Source organism: Pseudophryne corroboree, chromosome 10, assembly GCF_028390025.1.
Source record: "Pseudophryne corroboree isolate aPseCor3 chromosome 10, aPseCor3.hap2, whole genome shotgun sequence".
Taxonomy (NCBI): Eukaryota; Metazoa; Chordata; class Amphibia; order Anura; family Myobatrachidae; genus Pseudophryne; species Pseudophryne corroboree.
The window spans coordinates 161,929,117-161,947,274 of record NC_086453.1 but is presented as its reverse complement, the minus strand read 5'-3'; the positions used below and the strand labels follow the sequence as shown (position 1 = coordinate 161,947,274).

Sequence of the window (18,158 nt, the reverse complement as noted above, 5' to 3'; positions counted from 1 at the left end):
GCAATTACAGAGTCATGGTGCAATGAGAATCATGACTGGGACATTGCTATACCAGGATACAATTTATTTAGGATAGAATGGGAAGAATCGGTGGAGTGGTAGCAATGCATGTGAAAAAAAGCATAAATGCTACTTTAATACAAAATATTGAAGACAAAACTGAGGCCCTTTGGGTCGCCATAGAAACCGGGGAGAAGAATATTATTCGCATTGGGGTGATCTATAGACCACCAGGCCAGGGGCAGGATTTGGACAGGAACCTATTGTTGGACATCACTAAAATGGCTTTAAAGGGAGAAGTCATAATCATGGGAGACTTTAATTTACCTGATGTAAATTGGGAGGGGTCTTTTGCTAGTTCAGCTACAAGTGGCAAATTTCTAAATTCCTTACAGGGAGCATCTCTTAAGCAATTGGTGAGGGAGCCCACTCGCAAAGACTCCATATTAGATTTAATTCTCACAAATGGTGACAGAATATCAGACACATATGTGGGTGAGCACCTGGGATCCAATGATCATCAAGCAGTATGGTTTAGTATAAAGACAGGATCCAACTCCTGTCACACAAAAAAAAGTGTTAGATTTTAGGAATGCTGACTTTGCAAAAATGGGGAGATGTTTAAGTGATTCATTGGTGGGCTGGAGGGACTTGGAAGAAGTGCAGGAGAGGTGGGAAAACCTGAAAAGTGCAGTACTAAGGGCAACAGATCTTTGAATCAAAAGGGTTAGGAAAAGCACCAGGAAAAGGAAGCCAGTGTGGTTCACAAAAGAAGGGGTTCACTACGGCTGGCCGGCGGTCGGGCTCCCGGCGACCAGCATCCCGGCGCCGGGAGCCCGACCGCCGGCTTACCGACAGCGTGGCGAGCGCAAATGAGCCCCTTGCGGGCTCGCTGCGCTCGCCACGCTACGCGCGCCACACTATTTTATTCTCCCTCTATGGGGGTCGTGGACCCCCACGAGGGAAAATAAGTGTCGGTATGCCGGCTGTCGGGCTCCCGGCGCCGGTATACTGAGCGCCGGGAGGCCGACCGCCGGCATACAGAAGACCACCCCAAAAGAAGTATCAACTAGTGTGAAAGCAAAAAAGCTGGCTTTTAGGAAATACAAACAGACTCAAAATAATAATAACGGCAGGATGCTAAGAAAGTGATCAGACGTGCAAAGGCAGAAGCTGAGGAGAAAATGGCCCAGTCAGTAGATAAAGGGGGCAAAAGTATATAAATGAAAGGAAAGGAAAAAAATCAAATGGAGGAATAATAAGACAGAGAGTGAGAATTTGGTGGAGGGAGACAAGGCAATAGCAGATCACCTAAATCATTATTTATGCTCTGTATTTACTACAGAAGGAGAAGGGAAGGGGCCACAGTTAAGCTGCAAGGACATTCATAAAAATAAGGTAGATGAAACTACATTTACAGAAGAGAAGGTCCTAAAAGAACTTTCAAAACTAAAAGTGGAAAAATCAATGGGCCCAGATGGGATACACCCAAGGATACTAAAATAGCTAAAAGATGTGCTGGTGGCACCATTAACAGACCTATTTAACCAGTCACTAAATACAGGTGCCATTTCAGAGGACTGGAAAAGAGCAAATGTAGTTCCACTGTACAAAAGTGGAAGCAAGGAAGAAGCAAGTAACTACAGACCAGTAAGCCTTACATCAGTAGTAGGGAAAGTAATGGAAAAACTATTAAAATAAAGAGTAGTGGAATATCTTAAATCAAACAACTTACAGGATCCAAAACAGCATGGATTTACTGGTGGGAGATCATGCCAAACAAATATTATTGATTTTTTTGACTCTGTGATGAAAATTATAGATCAAGGGGGAGCTGTAGATGTAGCATATCTAGACTTTAGTAAGGCATTTGACACTGTCCCACATCGCAGACTGCTAAATAAACTTGAAAGCGTGGGGGTGGATTATAAAACAGTTAACTGGATAAGAACCTGGTTGCAGGATAGGAAACAGACAGTTGTAGTAAATGGAGTGCAATCTTTGAAGGAAATGTTACCAGTGGAGTACCCCAGGGATCTGTACTTGGACCAGTTCTCTTTAATATCTTTGTTGGTGACATTGCAAATGGTATTAAAGGGAAAGTATGCATTTTTGCAGATGATACAAAGATTTGCAACAGGGTAGACACACCGGGAGGGGTAAAACAAATGATTGATGACCTAGCTAGGCTTGAGAAATGGTCAAGAATGTGACAACTACAGTTTAATGCAAAATCATGAACTTGGGTCTCAAAAACCCAAAGGTTAAATATAGTATCAAGGGTACTATAATGGAAACTACTGAGGAGGAAAGGGATTTAGAAGTCACTATTTCAAGTGACTTAAAGGCAGGAAAGCAATGCAACAAAGCAATGAGAAAGGCAAGTCAGATGCTTGGTTGCATAGGGAGAGGAATCAGTAGCAGGAAAAAATAAGTGATAATGCCACTGCATAGGTCATTGGTACGGCCTCATTTTGAATACTGTGTCCAGTTCTGGAGACCATATCTCCAGAAGGATAGAAATACATTAGAGAGTGTACAAAGAAGGGCAACTAAAATGGTGCATGGCCTACATCACAAAACTTACCCGGAAAGGCTAAAAGATCTTAACATGTATAGTTTGGAGGAGAGAAGGGAAAGGGGGGACATGATAGAAACTTTCAAATATACCAAGGGTTTTAACAAAGTTCAGGAGGGAAACATTCTTCAAAGGAAGAGGAGTATTAGAACTCAAGGACATACACTGAAACTGGAGGAAGGCAGGTTCAGGGGAAATTTAAGGAAAACTTACTTCACAGAAAGGGTAGTGGACAAGTGGAATAGCCTCCCATCAGAGGTGGTAGAGGCCAAGACTGTAGAGCAATTTAAACATGCTTGGGATAGGCATATGAATATCCTAACAAAGAATTAAGGTTCAAAAAGGGTTGAGATTACCTAAAGGATAAAAAAGGGGCAGACTAGATAGGCCAAGTGGTTCTTATCTGCCGTCAAATTCTATGTTTCTATGTTTATATTACAAATTTACCAATGGGATGTGTTATGTCCTAACAAGAATGCAATGCAACTAAAGGTACTTGAGCACAATAATTAAATTAGATCTTGCAATGTCATCAGCCTAATTTCTTAACTTTGACTGTTTTCTAACTACAGTCCATACCAGGGCCGTAACTAGGTGTGTGAGGTGTGTGCGGTGTGTACTCCACACATAGCGCTGCAGGGTAGGGGGCGCTGTTGGCAGCACTTGTCAATTATGAATTATCTAATTACTTTCACTTGCAGCTTCCCCCTTTTTGAAGCTTCTCCTGACCACCTCTGTCTCCTACCCTCACCCCTTTTGTCGCTAATACCTGTACAGCATTCATGGACTTGACTTGATAACTTTTTGTTGTTCAGTCGCACTGTCCTTTATTACATTTCAGGATGCTGTTGTGTCCAGACAGTTGGACACTCTATTCATTGAGCTATCTGCACTTGCATAGAAAGCTAGAGAATTCCAAGCTGAAGAGTTTTAACTATTTGAAGCTTACCGTGTACTTTGTGAAGGGGTGATCAGCGTTGCGGCTGGGCAGAACTACTCTATGTAGTGTATGGATGCACACTGCATAGATCTGCCCAATTATTTTGCTGGTTATTTTTTTATGGGATACAGGTAGCTTCATATATTTTTAAATCTCATAGTTTTATGCGGGATGAAGTGGTTCGATAGGTGGGGTGTTTGGCTGGTATGCAGCTGGTTGTGAGTTTGAGTCCTGGGTGTTGCAGTATATTGAAATGTGTTATTTAATAAGGGGTGTTGTGCATGAATGGCGGCAAGTTCTCGGATTGAGTGCATGAATGTGGTATAAAGAGGATTTATGTCCAAATCCATTTTCTTGCATTGTTCTCAGGACTCAGTCAATGCGTTTAAAAATGGGTTAGACAAATTTCAAATGGAAAAAGATATACGAGTATATAGCCTTTAACCTAAATAGATTAGGGAATGCAATAAAATTCAGGTTGAACTCAATGGACTACTAGTCTTTTTTTCAACCTCACCAACTATGTTATAAATGTGCTATAAATGTGTGTGTGTATGTCATGCCCTTTCCCCACGAGGCATGCAACTTATGTCCCTATTGGAAAAATGTAATTTAAAATATGCTACTAAGAAGTATGCACTTATTTTGGAGTTTCGTGACTGCATAAAGTTCAGTGGTTTGTGGCAATTCAAATGTTTATTCGTATCACCACTATCGTTGTTTTATATATCAACTTAATAAAAAATATAATTTACAGTTTTCACATCATATCAATATTTGAAAAGTATAGGAACTATACTATGCAATACATGTAATTAAATCAGGCTAATGAGAAGAACACAAAAAATAAACAAAACAGGAAATGTGCAGTCTAATGTGATGTGAATTTTAATTTACACATATAAATTCACCGTTTACATACATTTGATACCGGCCAGCATCACATAAAAATAAGATTTTACTCACCGGTAAATCTATTTCTCGTAGTTCGTAGTGGATGCTGGGAACTCCGTAAGGACCATGGGGAATAGACGGGCTCCGCAGGAGACTGGGCACTCTAAAAGAAAGATTAGGTACTATCTGGTGTGCACTGGCTCCTCCCTCTATGCCCCTCCTCCAGACCTCAGTTAGGATACTGTGCCCGGAAGAGCTGACACAATAAGGAAGGATTTTGAATCCCGGGTAAGACTCATACCAGCCACACCAATCACACCGTATAACTCGTGATACTATACCCAGTTAACAGTATGAAATATAACTGAGCCTCTCAACAGATGGCTCAACAATAACCCTTTAGTTAGGCAATAACTATATACAAGTATTGCAGACAATCCGCACTTGGGATGGGCGCCCAGCATCCACTACGGTCTACGAGAAATAGATTTACCGGTGAGTAAAATCTTATTTTCTCTGACGTCCTAGTGGATGCTGGGAACTCCGTAAGGACCATGGGGATTATACCAAAGCTCCCAAACGGGCGGGAGAGTGCGGATGACTCTGCAGCACCGAATGAGAGAACTCAAGGTCCTCCTCAGCCAGGGTATCAAATTTGTAGAATTTAGCAAACGTGTTTGCCCCTGACCAAGTTGCCGCTCGGCAAAGTTGTAAAGCCGAGACCCCTCGGGCAGCTGCCCAAGATGAGCCCACCTTCCTTGTGGAATGGGCTTTTACTGATTTAGGATGCGGCAATCCAGCCGCAGAATGCGCCAGCTGAATTGTGCTACAAATCCAGCGAGCAATAGTCTGCTTAGAAGCAGGAGCACCTATTTTGTTGGGTGCATACAGGATAAAAAGCGAGTCAGTTTTCCTGACTCCAGCCGTCCTGGAAACATAAATTTTCAAGGCCCTGACTACGTCCAGTAACTTGGAATCTTCCAAGTCCCTAGTAGCCGCAGGCACTACAATAGGTTGGTTCAAGTGAAAAGCTGATACCACCTTAGGGAGAAACTGGGGACGAGTCCTCAATTCTGCCCTATCCATATGGAAAATCAGATAAGGGCTTTTACATGACAAAGCCGCCAATTCTGACACCCGCCTGGCCGAAGCCAAGGCCAATAACATGACCACTTTCCACGTGAGATATTTCAGATCCACAGTTTTAAGTGGCTCAAACCAATGTGATTTCAGGAAACTCAACACCACATTGAGATCCCAAGGTGCCACAGGAGGCACAAAAGGGGGCTGAATATGTAGCACTCCCTTTACAAAAGTCTGAACTTCAGGCAGTGAAGCCAGTTCTTTCTGGAAGAAAATCGACAGAGCCGAAATCTGGACCTTAATAGAACCCAATTTTAGGCCCATAGTCACTCCCGACTGTAGGAAGTGCAGAAAACGACCCCGCTGAAATTCCTCTGTAGGGGCCTTCCTGGCCTCACACCACGCAACATATTTTCGCCAAATACGGTGATAATGGTTTGCGGTGACTTCTTTCCTGGCTTTTATCAGCGTAGGAATGACTTCCTCCGGAATGCCCTTTTCCTTTAGGATCCGGAATTCAACCGCCATGCCGTCAAACACAGCCGCGGTAAGTCTTGGAACAGACAGGGCCCCTGCTGTAGCAGATCCTGTCTGAGCGGTAGAGGCCATGGGTCCTCTGATATCATTTCTTGAAGTTCTGAGTACCAAGCTCTTCTTGGCCAATCCGGAACCACGAGTATCGTTCTTACTCCTCGCCTTCTTATTATTCTCAGTACCTTTGGTATGAGAGGCAGAGGAGGGAACACATAAACCGACTGGTACACCCACGGTGTCACTAGAGCGTCCACCGCTATCGCCTGAGGGTCCCTTGACCTGGCGCAATATCTCTTTAGCTTTTTGTTGAGGCGGGACGCCATCATGTCCACCTGTGGCCTTTCCCAATGGTTTACCAACAGTTGGAAGACTTCTGGATGAAGTCCCCACTCTCCCGGGTGTAGGTCGTGTCTGCTGAGGAAGTCTGCTTCCCAGTTGTCTACTCCCGGAATGAACACTGCTGACAGTGCTATGACGTGATTTTCCGCCCATCGGAGAATCCTTGTGGCTTCTGCCATCGCCATCCTGCTTCTTGTGCCGCCCTGTCGGTTTACATGGGCGACAGCCGTGATGTTGTCTGATTGGATCAGTACCGGCTGGTTTTGAAGCAGGGGCCTTGCCTGACTTAGGGCATTGTAAATGGCCCTCGGTTCCAGAATATTTATGTGTAGGGACGACTCCTGACTCGACCAAAGTCCCTGGAAATTTCTTCCCTGTGTGACTGCCCCCCAGCCTCGAAGGCTGGCATCCGTGGTCACCAGGACCCAGTCCTGTATGCCGAATCTGCGGCCCTCTAGAAGATGAGCACTCTGCAGCTACCACAGTAGAGACACCCTGGTCCTTGGAGACAGGGTTATCAGTCGATGCATCCGAAGATGCGATCCCGACCACTTGTCCAAGAGGTCCCACTGGAAGGTCCTTGCATGGAACCTGCCGAATGGAATTGCTTCGTATGAAGCCACCATTTTTCCCAGGACTCGTGTGCAGTGATGCACCGATACCTGTTTTGGTTTCAGGAGGTCTCTGACTAGAGATGACAGCTCCTTGGCTTTCTCCTGCGGGAGAAACACTTTTTTCTGTTCTGTGTCCAGAACCATCCCCAGGAACAGTAGGCGTGTGGAAGGAACCAGCTGTGACTTTGGAATGTTTAGAATCCAGCCGTGCTGTTGTAGCACTTCCCGAGATAGTGCTACTCCGACCAACAACTGCTCCTTGGACCTCGCCTTTATAAGGAGATCGTCCAAGTACGGGATAATTAAAACTCCCTTTTTTCGAAGGAGTATCATCATTTCTGCCATTACCTTGGTAAACACCCTCGGTGCCGTGGACAGTCCAAACGGCAGTGTCTGGAATTGGTAATGGCAATCCTGTACCACAAATCTGAGGTACTCCTGGTGAGGAAGGTAAATGGGGACATGCAGGTAAGCATCCTTGATGTCCAGGGATTCCATGTAATCCCCCTCGTCCAGGCTTGTAATAACCGCCCTGAGCGATTCCATCTTGAACTTGAATCTTTTTATGTATGTGTTCAAGGATTTCAAATTTAAAATGGGTCTCACCGAACCGTCCGGTTTCGGTACCACAAACAGTGTGGAATAGTAACCCCGTCCTTGTTGAAGTAGGGGCACCTTGACTATCACCTGCTGGGAATACAGCTTGTGAATTGCCTCTAGCACAGCCTCCCTGCCCGAGGGAGTTGTCGGCAAGGCAGATTTGAGGAAATGGCGGGGGGGAGACGCCTCGAATTCCAGCTTGTACCCCTGAGATACTACTTGAAGGATCCAGGGATCCACCCGTGAGCGAACCCACTGATCGCTGAAATTTTTGAGGCGGCCCCCCACCGTACCTGGCTCAGCCTGTGGAGCCCCACCGTCATGCGGCGGATTTGGAAGAAGCGAGGGAGGACTTTTGTTCCTGGGAACCTGCTGTTTGTTGCAGCTTTTTTCCCCTACCTCTGCCTGTAGACAGAAAGGACCCGCCTTTTCCCCGCCTGTTTTTCTGGGGCGAAAGGACTGTACCTGATAATACGGCGCTTTCTTAGGCTGTGAGGGGACATGGGGCAAAAATGCTGACTTCCCAGCTGTTGCTGTGGAAACTAGGTCTGAGAGACCATCCCCGAATAACTCCTCACCCTTATAAGGCAAAACTTCCATGTGCCTTTTTGAATCTGCATCCCCTGTCCACTGCCGAGTCCATAAGCCTCTCCTAGCAGAAATGGACAATGCACTTATTCTAGATGCCAGCCGGCAGATCTCCCTCTGTGCATCTCTCATGTATAAGACTGAGTCTTTTATATGCTCTACGGTTAGCAATATAGTGTCCCTGTCTAGGGTGTCAATATTTTCCGACAGGGAATCTGACCATGCAGCAGCAGCACTGCACATCCACGCTGAAGCAATAGCTGGTCTCAGTATAACACCAGTGTGTGTATATATAGACTTCAGGATAGCCTCCTGCTTTCTATCAGCAGGTTCCTTTAGGGCGGCCGTATCCGGAGACGGTAGTGCCACCTTTTTTGACAAACGTGTGAGCGCTTTATCCACCCTAGGGGGAGTTTCCCAACGTGACCTATCCTCTGGCGAGAAAGGGAACGCCATTAGTAATTTTTTTGAAATTACCAATTTTTTATCGGGGAAAGCCCACGCTTCTTCACACACTTCATTTAATTCTTCAGATGGGGGAAAAACTATTGGTAGTTTTTTCTCCCCAAACATAATACCCTTTTTTGAGGTACCTGGGTTTATATCAGAAATGTGTAATACCTCTTTCATTGCCTCAATCATGCAACGAATGGCCCTAGTGGACATTAAATTTGACTCTTCGTCGTCGACACTGGTATCAGTATCCGTGTCGACATCTGTGTCTGCCATCTGAGGTAGTGGGCGCTTTAGAGCCCCTGATGGCCTTTGAGTCGTCTGGGCAGGCACAAGCTGAGAAGCCGGCTGTCCCGCATTTGGCATGTCGTCAAATTTTTTATGTAAGGAGTCGACACTTGCACGTAATTCCTTCCATAAGTCCATCCACTCAGGTGTCTGCCCCTCAGGGGGTGACATCACATTTATAGGCATCTGCTCTGCCTCCACATAAGCCTCCTCATCAAACATGTCGACACAGTCGTACCGACACACCGCACACACACACAGGGAATGCTCTTAAAGGAGACAGGACCCCACAAAAGCCCTTTGGGGAAACAGAGAGAGAGTATGCCAGCACACACCAGAGTGCTATATAATGCAGGGACTAACTAACTTATAGCAGCTATAAGGGGACATAATTCATACTGCGCCTAAATTTAGTGCCCCCCCTCTCTTTTTTACCCTTTCTGTAGTGCAGACTGCAGGGGAGAGCCAGGGAGCTTCCTTCCAGCGGAACTGTGAGGGAGAAATGGCGCCAGTGTGCTGAGGGAGATGGCTCCGCCCCTTTTTCGGCAGACTTTTCTCCCACTTTTTTATGGATTCTGGCAGGGGTAATTATCACATATATAGCCTCTGGGGCTATATATTGTGATTATTTTGCCAGCCAAGGTGTTTTTATTGCTGCTCAGGGTGCCCCCCCCCAGCGCCCTACACCCTCAGTGACCGGAGTGTGCAGTGTGTATGAGGAGCAATGGCGCACAGCTGCAGTGCTGTGCGCTACCTTGGTGAAGACTGAAGTCTTCTGCCGCCGATTTTCCGGACCATCTTCATGCTTCTGGCTCTGTAAGGGGGACGGCGGCGCGGCTCCGGGAACGAACACCAAGGACGGGTCCTGCGGTCGATCCCTCTGGAGCTTATGGTGTCCAATAGCCTAAGAAGCCCAAGCTAGCTGCAAGCAGGTAGGTTCGCTTCTTCTCCCCTTAGTCCCTCGTTGCAGTGAGCCTGTTGCCAGCAGGTCTCACTGTAAAATAAAAAACCTAACATATACTTTCTTTCTAGGAGCTCAGGAGAGCCCCTAGTGTGCATCCAGCTCGGCCGGGCACAGAAATCTAACTGAGGTCTGGAGGAGGGGCATAGAGGGAGGAGCCAGTGCACACCAGATAGTACCTAATCTTTCTTTTAGAGTGCCCAGTCTCCTGCGGAGCCCGTCTATTCCCCATGGTTCTTACGGAGTTCCCAGCATCCACTAGGACGTCAGAGAAAATAATTTAAAAATACATACAATTCCGAAATGCTCTCTGCTATATATAAAGCTCATGACAGACGCATTTCCCCACCTTTAAATATACATCAGCGGCTTCCTCTGTATCAAGTTGACACTGAGGAAGCCGCTGATATATATTTAAAGGCGGGGAAACTCGTCTGTCACAATCTTTATATATAGGATCCAGCAGAGAGCACTATCAGCCGGCCGGCTGCAAGCGTGAGAATCCCACTGCTGAGAGGGTGAGGGGAGATCATTCCTAAGAATAACCACGGAACTCTGGATAAGGTTGATGGTGAAGGAACCAGCTGGGAGGGGTACTGTCAAGCATCATGCAGGCACAGTATTACAGCAGTGATTTCTGTTTACTTTTAACTATATTGAAAGGCATGAACTGCTATATCAAAAGTACTACCAAGCATGAACTGCTACACTAAAAGCCTTAACAATGCATGAACAGCTTGTATACTAACAGTAGCCGCTATAAGGGTTCAGTTTCTTATTGCATGATTCCGGGTGACTGCTACTAGTTATAAGGATATGTGCACATGAAAAAGCTCATTAATGCATGATTCGCTTGGATGCCAACAGGAGCAGTTAGAGACTTATTAATGCTTGAATAGCTAATTACAGCTGAATAACAAGTATTGCATGTTGCTGACTGCAGAAGGAGGAAGATAACAACATTAATTGAAATATATATTATGTCTGTGTGATCCAAAAGTGGCCTCATATAATAATTTGAAGCAGTACTTTTGCATGTAAATAGCAGGGCACTGCTTGACATGTAGAGTGTAATTTAATAGCAACTCTTCCTTAGTAGAAGTGGGTTAATAATAATAATATTTAGTGATGTGCACCGGACATTTTTCGGGTTTTGTGTTTTGGTTTTGGATTCGGTTCCGTGGCCGTGTTTTGGATTCGGACGCGTTTTGGCAAAACCTCCCTGAAAATTTTTCGTCGGATTCGGGTGTGTTTTGGATTCGGGTGTTTTTTACAAAAAACCCTCAAACACAGCTTAAATCATAGAATTTGGGGGTCATTTTGATCCCACAGTATTATTAACCTCAATAACCATAATTTCCACTCATTTCCAGTCTATTCTGAACACCTCACACCTCACAATATTATTTTTAGTCCTAAAATTTGCACCAAGGTCGCTGGATGACTAAGCTAAGCGACCCAAGTGGCCGACACAAACACCTGGCCCATCTAGGAGTGGCACTGCAGTGTCAGACAGGATGGCACTCCAAAAAAATAGTCCCCAAACAGCACATGATGCAAAGAAAAAAAAAGAGGTGCACCAAGGTCGCTGGATGGCTAAGCTAAGCGACACAAGTGGCCGACACAAACACCTGGCCCATCTAGGAGTGGCACTGCAGTGTCAGACAGGATGGCAGATTAAAAAAATAGTCCCCAAACAGCACATGATGCAAAGAAAAAAAAGAGGCACAATGAGGTAGCTGTGTAACTAAGCTACGCGACCCAAGTGGCCGACACAAACACCTGGCCCATCTAGGAGTGGCACTGCAGTGTCAGGCAGGATGGCACTTCAAAAAAATAGTCCCCAAACAGCACATGATGCAAAGAAAAATGAAAGAAAAAAAGAGGTGCAAGATAGAATTGTCCTTGGGCCCTCCCACCCACCCTTATGTTGTATAAACAGGACATGCACACTTTAACAAACCCATCATTTCAGCGACAGGGTCTGCCACACAACTGTGACTGAAATGACTGGTTGGTTTGGGCCCCCACCAAAAAAGAAGCAATCAATCTCTCCTTGCACAAACTGGCTCTACAGAGGCAAGATGTCCACCTCCTCCTCATCGTCCTATTCCTCACCCCTTTCACTGTGTACATCCCCCTCCTCACAGATTATTAATTCGTCCCCACTGGAATCCACCATCTCAGGTCCCTGTGTACTTTCTGAAGGCAATTTCTGGTGAATGTCTCCACAGAGGAATTGATTATAATTCATTTTGATGAACATCATCTTCTCCACATTTTCTGGAAGTAACCTTGTACGCCGATTGCTGACAAGGTGAGCGGCTGCACTAAACACTCTTTCGGAGTACACACTGGAGGGGGAGCAACTTAGGTAAAATAAAGCCAGTTTCTGCAAGGGCCTCCAAATTGCCTCTTTTTCCTGGCAGTATACGTACGGACTGTCTGACATGCCTACTTGGATGCGGTCACTCATATAATCCTCCACCATTCTTTCAATGGTGACAGAATCATATGCAGTGACAGTAGACGACATGTCAGTAATCATTGGCAGGTCCTTCAGTCCAGACCAGATGTCAGCACTCGCTCCAGACTGCCCTGCATCACCGCCAGCGGGTGGGCTCGGAATTCTTAGCCTTTTCCTCGCACCCCCAGTTGCGGGAGAATGTGTAGGAGGAGCTGTTGACGGGTCACGTTCTGCTTGACTTGACAATTTTCTCACCAGCAGGTCTTTGAACCTCTGCAGACTTGTGTCTGCCGGAAAGAGAGATACTACGTAGGTTTTAAATCTAGGATCGAGCACGGTGGCCAAAATGTAGTGCTCTGATTTCAACAGATTGACCAACCGTGAATCCTGGTTAAGCGAATTAAGGGCTCCATCCACAAGTCCCACATGCCTAGCGGAATCGCTCTGTTTCAGCTCCTCCTTCAATGTCTCCAGATTCTTCTGCAAAATCCTGATGAGGGGAATGACCTGACTCAGGCTGGCAGTGTCTGAACTGACTTCACGTGTGGCAAGTTCAAAGGGTTGCAGAACCATGCACAACGTTGAAATCATTCTCCACTACGCTTGAGTCAGGTGCATTCCCCCTCCTTTGCCTATATTGTAGGCAGATGTATAGGCTTGAATGGCCTTTTGCTGCTCCTCCATCCTCTGAAGCATATAGAGGGTTGAATGTCACCTCGTTACCACCTCTTGCTTCAGATGATGGCAGGGCAAGTTCAGGACTGTTTGCTGGTGCTCCAGTCTTCGGCACGCGGTGGCTGAATGCCGAAAGTGGCCCGCAATTCTTCGGGCCACCGACAGCATCTCTTGCACGCCGCTGTCGTTTTTTAAATAATTCTGCACCACCAAATTCAAAGTATGTGCAAAACATGGGACGTGCTGGAATTTGCCCAGATGTAATGCACGCACAATATTGGTGGCGTTGTCCGAGGTCACAAATCCCCAGGAGAGTCCAATTGGGGTAAGCCATTCTGCGATGATATTCCTCAGTTTCCGTAAGAGGTTGTCAGCTGTGTGCCTCTTATGGAAAGCGGTGATACAAAGCGCAGCCTGCCTAGGAACGAGTTGGCGTTTGCGAGATGCTGCTACTGGTGCCGCTGCTGCTGTTCTTGCTGCGGGAGGCAATACATCTACCCAGTGGGCTGTCACAGTCATATAGTCCTGAGTCTGCCCTGCTCCACTTGTCCACATGTCCGCGGTTAAGTGGACATTGGGTACAACTGCATTTTTTAGGACATTGGTGACTCTTTTTCTGACGTCTGTGTACATTTTTGGTATCGCCTGCCTAGAGAAATGGAACCTAGATGGTATTTGGTACCGGGGACACAGTACCTCAATCAAGTATCTAGTTGCCTGTGAATTAACGGTGGATACCGGACACACGTTTCTCACTGCCCAGGCTGCCAAGGCCTGAGTTATCCGCTTTGCAGCAGGATGTCTGCTGTGATATTTCATCTTCCTCGCAAAGGACTGTTGGACAGTCAATTGCTTACTGGAAGTAGTACAAGTGGTCTTCCGACTTCCCCTCTGGGATGCCGATAGACTCCCAGCAGCAACAACAGCAGCGCCAGCAGCAGTAGGCGTTACACTCAAGTATGCATCGGAGGAATCCTAGGCAGGAGAGGACTCGTCAGACTTGACAGTGACATGGCCTGCAGGACTATTGGCTTTCCTGTGTAAGGAGGAAATTGACACTGAGGGAGTTGGTGGTGTGGTTTGCAGGAGCTTGGTTACAAGAGGAAGGGATTTAGTGGTCAGTGAACTGCTTCCGCTGTCATCCAAAGTTTTTGAACTTGTCACTGACTTCTGATGAATGCGGTCCAGGTGACGTATAAGGGAGGATGTTCCTAGGTGGTTAACGTCCTTACCCCTACTTATTACAGCTTGATAAAGGCAACACATGGCTTGACACCAGTTTTCCGCATTTCTGTTGAAATAATTCCACACCGTATTTTGACTAGGCATGTCAATGACCATATTCGTCCCACGGACAACAGGTGTCTCCCCGAGTGCCTGACTTAAACAAACCACCTCACCATCAGAATCCTCCTTGTCAATTTCCTCCCCAGCGCCAGCAACACCCATATCCTCATCCTGGTGTACTTCAACAGTGACATCTTCAATTTGACTATCAGGAACTGGACTGCGGGTGCTCCTTCCAGCAATTGCAGGGGACGTGCAAATGGTGGAAGGTGCAACCTCTTCCCGTCCAGTGTTGGGAAGGTCAGGCATCGCAACCGACACAATTGGACTCTCCTTGGGGATTTGTGATTTAGAAGAACGCACAGTTCTTTGCTGTGCTTTTGCCATCTTAACTCTTTTAAGTTTTCTAGCAGGAGGATGACTGCTTCCATCCTCAGGTGAAGCTGAACCACTAGCCTTGAACATAGGCCAGGGCCTCAGCCGTTCCTTGCCACTCTGTGTCGTAAATGGCACATTGGCAAGTTTACGCTTCTCCTCAGACGATTTTGATTTAGATTTTTGGGTCATTTAACTGAGCTTTATTTTATTTTTTTGAATTTTACATGCTCTCTACTATGACATTGTGCATCTGCCTTGGCAGACGACGTTGATGGCATTTCATCATCTCGGCCATGACTAGTGGCAGCAGCTTCAGCACGAGGTGGAAGTGGATCTTGATCTTTCCCTATTTTATCCTCCACATTTTTGTTCTCCATTTTTTAATGTGTGGAATTATATGCCAGTAATAGATCAACGTATAATACTGGTGGTTACTGGTCAGCAAAACTCTGCACTGTACTCCTCCTATATAATATACTGGTGGTCCCCAGTCCCCACAATAAAGCAGTGTGAGCACAGATATATGCAGCACACTGAGCACAGATATGGAGCGTTTTTCAGGCAGAGAACGTATAATACTGGTGGTCACTGGTCAGCAAAACTCTGCACTGTACTCCTCCTATATAATATACTGGTGGTCCCCAGTCCCCACAATAAAGCAGTGTGAGCACAGATATATGCAGCACACTGAGCACAGATATGGAGCGTTTTTCAGGCAGAGAACGTATAATACTGGTGGTCACTGGTCAGCAAAACTCTGCACTGTACTCCTCCTATATAATATACTGGTGGTCCCCAGTCCCCACAATAAAGCAGTGGGAGCACAGATATATGCAGCACACTGAGCACAGATATGGAGCGTTTTTCAGGCAGAGAACGTATAATACTGGTGGTCACTGGTCAGCAAAACTCTGCACTGTACTCCTCCTATATAATATACTGGTGGTCCCCAGTCCCCACAATAAAGCAGTGTGAGCACAGATATATGCTTATATATATGCACTAACCCCATACACATGCCAGCTGCGCGAGCACTTGTTCCGCTGTGCGTGCACATATCCGCAATTTGCGTATGATCGCTCCCGCGTTCCTGCGCGTGGTATGGGTATTTACGGCGGGGTTTGTGAGCACATAGAGGGTTATCAGAACATTACATAATTAACCCAAATAGTGCACATTTTACACATAGCCACCCCGCACCACATCAGCAAGTATCAACAGTTTAAATGATTCCAGGGCTAAGGGATTCACCTTTGCATGATAGGAAGGGACAGACTAAGGTTATAAGGTGATGTCTAGTATCCAGCTGTAGGGTATTTTAAGGGTAACATTCCGGTGTTGGTTAGAGAAAGATCGCATGTTCCTGCGTATAGTTATGTGCAGAAGTAGAATATAGATATAAACTGTATTTACTGTATATTATGTATGCGGCGGGAATCCAGAGGATACCATCCCCAAGAGCAGTTGAGAAAGACATCGCACACCTTTTCAAATCAACCTATGACTTCTCCTGTAATGTAGAGATGCATCTCTGTGTCCAATAGACAAAGGGATTACAGTGACCATTGTATTGTGTAAGGAAGTTGTGTATAAAAAGCCTATTGCTGCCTGGCTGGTCAGAAGACTCTGAACGCTTTCTACCTGATAAGCGGAGGACTGGTCCAGGTTGCGCAAGCGAACATTCTCACATATGTACATTGACTGTAGCCATTATTCTGTTGTAGATTTATCTTGTTAGCCTTGTAGTGTATGACTTGTAACTGTTATCCCCTTTCAAATAATCCACTGTGGCCTTAGAACCCAGCGGTTAACTACATATCGGTGTTGTTTCCTCATTTCCCTGCTAGGGTTTAAAGTGTTTAACTGTATAAGGTTTAAAAGTGTATTGATAAGGTGTGTACGCATAGCGGGTACTTTATACCGTCAGCGCTGCGTAAGGTTTAAAGTGTAACATCATTACAGTGCTTTGCAGCACATGGTTTAGAGTGTAAGAATAACATTGCATTGCATTACTAATACGGTTTAAAAGTATATTAAATTGTGTGTGTACGCGTTGCGTGTACTTTGTACCCACAGCGCGGCGTGTGTACGCCAAGTACGTACAACGTACGGGACTCTGTACGCAAATAACGTACAAAGTGCGTAGCGTGTGTAATAAGTCTAGCGGCAGCAGCGGCTCAATGGTTAAAGTGTGTTTAAAAGTATAGCTTTATGGTTTAAGATAATATCGACATTATCAATTAGGGGCATCGTCCTGTTTTTCCTCATACCCACAGCCTAGCAGATTAAAGCAGACTTCATCTATCAGCAAAGGGCGGAAAGGTATCAGGTATCCTACGTAAGCCTTTTCCTGGTCGTGGAATGCACTGATAAACCCTACCTCAATTGCTGATATGATGGCGTCTGCTCTGCATGGTTTGTAGGGATGCTGGTGGGATCTGTAAGGTAAGAACGCAAAGCTATTTTTGAAGTCTGAAAATTTCAGTTTGGCGCCAAATGCGTACACAACACACGCATACACCTGTATTTTGTACTTTGCATATCTGCTCGCATTGTTGCCATAAGTATTGATTATTAGATTCATTTTTGACCTGTGCTGAGGAATTTGTTGCTATTTAGTTAAAATATAGACTAGGTATTAAGGAAGTAAGTATAAGACGCACACACAGCCTGGCCTAGTTGTAAAGGTTTATACAGAAGAAACTGTGTGTGGTGTTAAGTAAGCGATTATAGTTAATATCGCCTACATTTCTAGAAGTATGGGATTTGTGCTACTGCGGACGTACGGTCTTTGTACACGTGTCTCGGACAAAGTACGGGACTGCGTACGCTACGTAAAGACATACGCAAGTGGCGTGTTTACGCAACGTGCGTAAAGGTACGACCGCTAAGTACAAATTACACAATAGCATTGTTTACTTTAGGTGCGAGACGGTAGCCACGCGATAATAGCACAAATTGCTCAGTGTCCAAGATTTAGTTTAAATAAATCCTTTTTTACTGTATTACCTCTAGTACTAAGACTGTTTATCTGAATGAAAGTTAATTTTCTGTACAGAAAAACCAAAGTGTATATGAGTGAACGAGCGTGAGTGTGCAAACAATAAAGGTTTTGTGGACCCAGGGAATTCGGGATCCCGTAGGAGACCACACCAGGTGAGTGGACACTTGGTGGCGTAAGAGTGGCTTGCTCACGTTAACATTGATTAAAGTACAAAGGAGCAAAGTAGTAGATATCGCAGACCGAAGGTCAGCGAAGGTTTAGAGTACCGCAGACCAAAGGTCAGCGAGGTTTTTGTTTAGATACCGCAGCCCAGGGGGTTAGCGAAGAACCCATATAGGCCATTTGATTGATACACTCCGGCTGAGGTTTCGCAGCCTGAAAAACGATTCCATTGGTCGTACGGCGGATAAGTAACAGTTACCTATACACTGTGCGATTGGACCGCTCATTCGTGAGTGCAATACTTAGCGCAAGG

At 45.7% G+C, this 18,158-nt stretch overlaps 1 protein-coding gene across 1 annotated transcript in view; it reads right to left on the bottom strand.

Annotated features, from left to right (window-relative positions):
• NHERF4 (NHERF family PDZ scaffold protein 4) overlaps positions 1–18,158 on the bottom strand; it is a 564,596-nt gene that overhangs the window by 12,951 nt on the left and 533,487 nt on the right. The window lies entirely within an intron of this gene.